The following is a 5,632-nucleotide window of genomic DNA, read 5'->3' on the forward strand; positions in this document are numbered from 1 at the left end:
TGAATCGATGTTATAAACACCAGCTGTTTTTGTTGGCTTAGTCCTCATGACTTGCCACTGATAGTTGTTCAGTGACATCTCCTCTATGAATTCGTAGGCATCTTTTGGTGTTTTGTTTTTGATGGTTCCGCCAGCAGCTGCATCAACCATTTACCGAGTCGAGGGATTCAGACCATTTTGGAATGTTTGTACTTGAAGCCAAAGCGGCAACCCATGGTGAGGGCACCTTCTCAGTAACTCCTTGTATCTTTCCCATGCATCGTAATGTGTTTCTAAATCCATCTGCACAAAAGAAGAGATATCATTACGTAATTTAGCCATTTTAGCCGGCGAAAAATATTTTAGTAAGAATTTCTCGGTCATTTGTTCCCAAGTAGTGATAGACCCTCGTGGTAACGAGTTCAACCACTGTTTAGCTTTCTTTCTTAGTGAAAAGGGAAATAACCGAAGACGAATGGCATCATCAGAAATGCCATTGATTTCGAATGTATCGCAAAATTCCAGGAAATTTGCTAAGTGAGTGTTGGAATCTTCATCCTGCAAGCCATCAAACTGAACAAACTGTTGTATCATCTGAATAGTGTTAGGTTTTAATTCAAAATTATTCGCAGCTATAGCAGGTCTAACTATACTAGACTCAGTTCCTGTTAAAGAAGGTTTAGCATAGTCATACATAGTACGTGGAGCAGGATTTGGATTAGCTACAATTGCAAGAGGCAGCTGATCGCCTGGATTTTCAGCCATCTCTTCGGTTAGGGTTTGAGTATCGTCTTCTCGTTCGTTCTCCGTGTATCATAATCTACGCCTTATTTCTCTTTGATTTCTACGGACTGTGCGATCGATTTCTTCGTCCAGAAGTAGTGGTCCTGACGGGTTTCTTTTAGTCATAGACTATAAAAACCTGCCAAAAGAGAGAAAAAGTAAATTAATAAATAATAAAATAAAATAAAATTGCAAGAAAAATAAATGGCTAAAGTAATAAAAATTTAGTGTTCCTAATATTTCAGTTCCTCGGCAACGGCGCCAAAAACTTGATCGCGTGATTCGTAACAAGTGATAAATATTTATAATGAAGATCAGAATCACGACGAAAAGGCAAGTGCACCTATTGAACAATAGTATAGTAACGGCAAGACCGGGATATCGTACCCAAGGGAACCAAAAGTACCAGTAATAACTATCTTTCTATTATCTAGCCTAAGAGTAAAAGGGGTTTGTTTTAATTAACTAATTATTTAAACTAAGAACGCACAGAGAAAAGAATTGGGGAATTGCTTTTGGCAAAATCGATTGACTTGAGACAATACCTAAGGAAAAATCCACCTAGACTTTACTTGTTATTCTGGCTCCAAATCAGACAATTTATTCATTCAACTTGTTCCGTAGAGATCCCTAAGTTATGTTATTATCCTTATTCAAGACTAATAACGTCTAATCCCTAGATTGAATAACCGAGACTTTTCTCTAATTAACATTCTAGGGTTGCATTAACTCGATCTATGGATCCTCTTATTAGGTTTCACCCTAATCTGGCAAAATCTTGTCACCCTATTTCTAGGCGCGCAATCAACTCCGCTTAATTATAGCAAATGTACTCTTAGATAGGGTCTATTCCTCCTCTGAATAAGAGCTTGTCTTGAATTAGTATCCTGGGATATGAAAACAAGAATTAAAAACACATAATTAAGAACAAGTTAAATATTTATCATACGATTCAGAAAATAATAACAAGATTCATCTTACGTTTCATTCCTCTTAGGTATTTAAGGGATTTAGTTCATAACTAAATAAGAAAACATCTCAGAAGAATAAAGAATACAAAACATAAAGAAAACCCAAAACTCCTGAAGGAAAATTGAGGAGAGATCTTCAGTCTTGATGATGAATTCGACTTCTGAGATGGATCAATTGGCTTCCTTAGGGTAATTCCTTACCCCTCTTCTCCGTCCCTTTTTTCTCCTCTTTTAATGCGTATTTATATGGAATGCCTAGAAACCCTCCAAAGTGGCCTTTTTCGAATTGGGCTTAACTTAGGCTCAGCAGGGACACGCCCGTGAGACACAGTCGTGTGACGTGATTGCCAGGCCGTGTTCGATCCGTTAAATTGCACACAGCTTTGTGGGTCAATGGCCAAGCCGTGTGAATCGTGAAAGCCTTGGTCGACATCCCCGAAAGACACGGGCGTGTGAGATGCCCGTGTGGCAAAGCTTAGGCCGTGCCATCTTCTTGATTTGGTTCGTTTTGTCCCTTTTTAGCTCGTTTTTGGCTCCTTTTGACTCTTGGTGCTATCCTGAGTACAAAACATGAAATTAAAGCATTAAGAGTATCTAATTCACCAATTCTAATGAGAAATCATCTATAAAATGCATTAAACATGGGGTAAAAATATGTATAATTTATGGTTTATCAGTGACCCTTGAAATTTCGAGTGGATGAAGAAGAAAATGAGCTATTTTGGTTCATTTTTTCCCATTTTATTTTATTAAAATGTCTAATGACCAAAATGCCCTCATGCCCTTTCTTTAAAATTTCATCCATGCAAGCCCATTTTTGTCAAAAAATTTAGAATTTTGGCAAATTGATCTCCAAAACCTTCTAATTCATAATCTATAGCTATTTCATACAAATTGCTTCTAGAATCCAAGTTTTGCAATTTATTCAATTTAGTCCCTAATTTCCAATTGGACATCTTGTACTTAGAATTTCTTCATGAAACTTTAGCAAATGCATATACTCATATTCTAGGCCTTATAATAACCATAAAATAAATATTTTGATGTCAAATTTGTGGTCTCAAAACCACTATTCCGACTAGGCCCTATTTCAGGATGTTACATTTCTCCCCCCTTAGGGACTTTCGTCCTCGAAAGTCTTACCAGAAAACAGATTCGGATATTGGCTTTTCATGGTTTCTTACGGCTCCCATGTAGCTTCTTCAACACCATGTCGATGCCATAAATTTTTTATGAGAGCCACATCTTTATTTCTCAACTATTTAACTTCGCGGGCCAATATCTTAACCGGTTCCTTTCCATAGGTCATGTCCGGTCGAATTTCGATCTCAGTAAGTGAAATTACATGTGAGGGGTCTGATCTGTATCTCCTTAACATGGATACATGGAACACATCGTGAATCTTTTCCAGTTCAGATGGCAACGTCAAACGATAAGCTAACGGCCCAACTCTTTCGATGATCTCGTACGGTCCGATAAATCGTGGACTCAATTTACCTTTCCAACCAAATCTCAATACCTTTTTCCATGGAGATACTTTCAAGAATACTCTATCTCCAACTTGAAACTTAATTTCCTTTCTTTTCAGGTCAGCATAAGACTTTTGCCTATCTGATGCCGCTTTTAAACAATCCCGTATCACTTTAACTCTTTCTTCAGTTTCTTTAATCAGATCAACTCCGTGAATCTGATTTTCCTTAAGTTCTGTCCAGCACAATGGAGTTTGGCACTTCCTACCATACAAGGCTTCATAAGGCGCCATCTTCAAACTTGTTTGGAAACTATTGTTGTAGGCAAACTCTACTAATGGCAGGTATTTTTCCCAAGTACCCTGAAATTTAAGGATGCAACAACACAACATGTCCTCGAGAATCTGAATCATCCGCTCAGACTGACCATCGGTCTGAGAGCGAAAAGTTGTGCTAAAACTTAACTTTGTACCTAAGGCATCTTGTAACTTCTTCCAGAACCTCGAAGTGAACCTCGGGTCTCTGTCTGAGATAATTGATAGTGGTACTCCGTGTAATCTTACTATTTCAGAAATGTACAAATTAGCCAATCTATCAAGGGAATAATCCATCTTTATCGGAATGAAATGAGCTGATTTTGTCAATTTATCCACTATAACCCATATGACATCTTTCTTTTTCGGAGTCATAGGTAGTCTTGTCACAAAATCCATGGTAATTCCGTCCCACTTCCATTCGGGGACCATTACAGGTTGTAACAAACTTGAAGGAACTTGATATTCAGCTTTAACTTGCTAATATACCAGGCATTTCGATACAAATTTAGAAACATCTCTTTTCATGTCGCTCCCCCAGTACATCTTCTTTAAATTGTTGTACATCTTGGTACTTCCTGGGTGAACTAACAAACGACTATTATATGCTTCTTGCAAAATCTTCCGAATCAGTTCATTATCTTTGGGTACACAAACCCTATCTCTAAACATTAAACATTAAACATCTTTCTTTTTTGGAGTCATAGGTAGTCCTCTCACAAAGTCCATGGTAATTCTGTCCCACTTCCATTTGGGGACCATTACAGGTTGTAATAAACCTGAAGGCACTTGATGTTCAGCTTTAACTTGCTGACATACCAGGCATTTTGATACAAATTCAGAAACATCTCTTTTCATGCCGCTCCACCAGTACATCTTCTTTAAATCGTTGTACATCTTGGTACTTCCCGGGTGAACTAATAAACGACTATTATGTGCTTCTTGCAAAATCTTCTGAATAATTTCATTATCTTTGGGTACACAAACCCTATCTCTAAACATTAAACATCCCTTAGGACTAACTCAAAAATATGACTCAGCACCAGACTCACATTGAGCCCTTTTTGATTGCAAGTCATCATCGTTTAACTGAGCATCATGAATTTCCTGCAGAAATGTTGGCCTAACCTCCAGCTCAGCCAAAACTGAACCATCATCAAGCAAGGTCAAACAAGTATCCATGGTTCTTAAAGCATATAGAGATTTTCTACTCAATGCATCGACGGCCACATTCGCCTTTCCCGCGTGATAGTCGATAACCAGATCGTAATCCTTAATTAATTCTAACCATCTCCATTATCTCAAATTTAATTCTTTCTAAATCATCAAGTATTTCAAACTCTTGTGGTCTGTGAATATATGGAAAGTCTCGCAATACAAATAATGCCTCCAAATTTTTAAGGCGAAAACAATAGGAGCAAGCTCTAGGTCGTGGGTGGGATAATTCTTCTCATGAGGCTTCAATTGCCGTGAAGCATAGGCTATCACCTTGCCATCTTGCATAAGCACACACCCCAATCCATTTAAGGATGCATCACTATAGACCACAAATTCTTTTCCCGGTTCAGGTAGCACTAAAACAGGAGCTTTGGTCAGCAATGTATTTAACTTTGCAAAACTTTGCTGACACTTCTCTGTCCATTCAAACTTAACGTCTTTCTGTAACAACTTCGTCATCGGAGTCGCTATTATGGAAAATCCTTTTACAAACCTTCGATAGTAACCGGCTAAGCCCAAAAATATTCTAACCTCGGTTACATTCTTAGGTGATTTCCATTCAACAATTGCAGAAATCTTGCTTGGATCAACTAGGATGCCTTCACCCAAAATTATATGACCCAAAAATCTGACTTCCCAGAGCCAAAACTCACTCTTGCTAAACTTAGCATACAATTGCTTTTCCCGCAAGGTCTACAACACAATTCGCAGGTGTTTCGCATGCTCTGTTTCATCTTTAGAGTAGATCAAAATGTCGTCAATAAACACAACAACAAACTTATCCAAATATGGTCGAAAGATCCTATTCATTAGATCCATGGACATAGCCAGTGCATTCGTTAGCCAAAACGGCATGACAAGAAATTCATAATGGCCATATCTCGTTCTAAAAGTTGTC

At 38.0% G+C, this 5,632-nt stretch overlaps 1 non-coding gene across 1 annotated transcript; it reads left to right on the top strand.

The window, feature by feature from the left end:
• The first annotated feature begins 208 nt into the window (after nucleotides 1-208).
• Nucleotides 209-315, top strand: LOC121213221 (small nucleolar RNA R71). The gene has a single exon (XR_005908597.1). It is a non-coding gene; the product is annotated as a small nucleolar RNA R71 (small nucleolar RNA).
• Nucleotides 316-5,632: the final 5,317 nt, after the last annotated feature.

This window comes from Gossypium hirsutum, chromosome A13 (genome assembly GCF_007990345.1).
Source record: "Gossypium hirsutum isolate 1008001.06 chromosome A13, Gossypium_hirsutum_v2.1, whole genome shotgun sequence".
In the NCBI taxonomy this organism is placed as follows: Eukaryota; Viridiplantae; Streptophyta; class Magnoliopsida; order Malvales; family Malvaceae; genus Gossypium; species Gossypium hirsutum.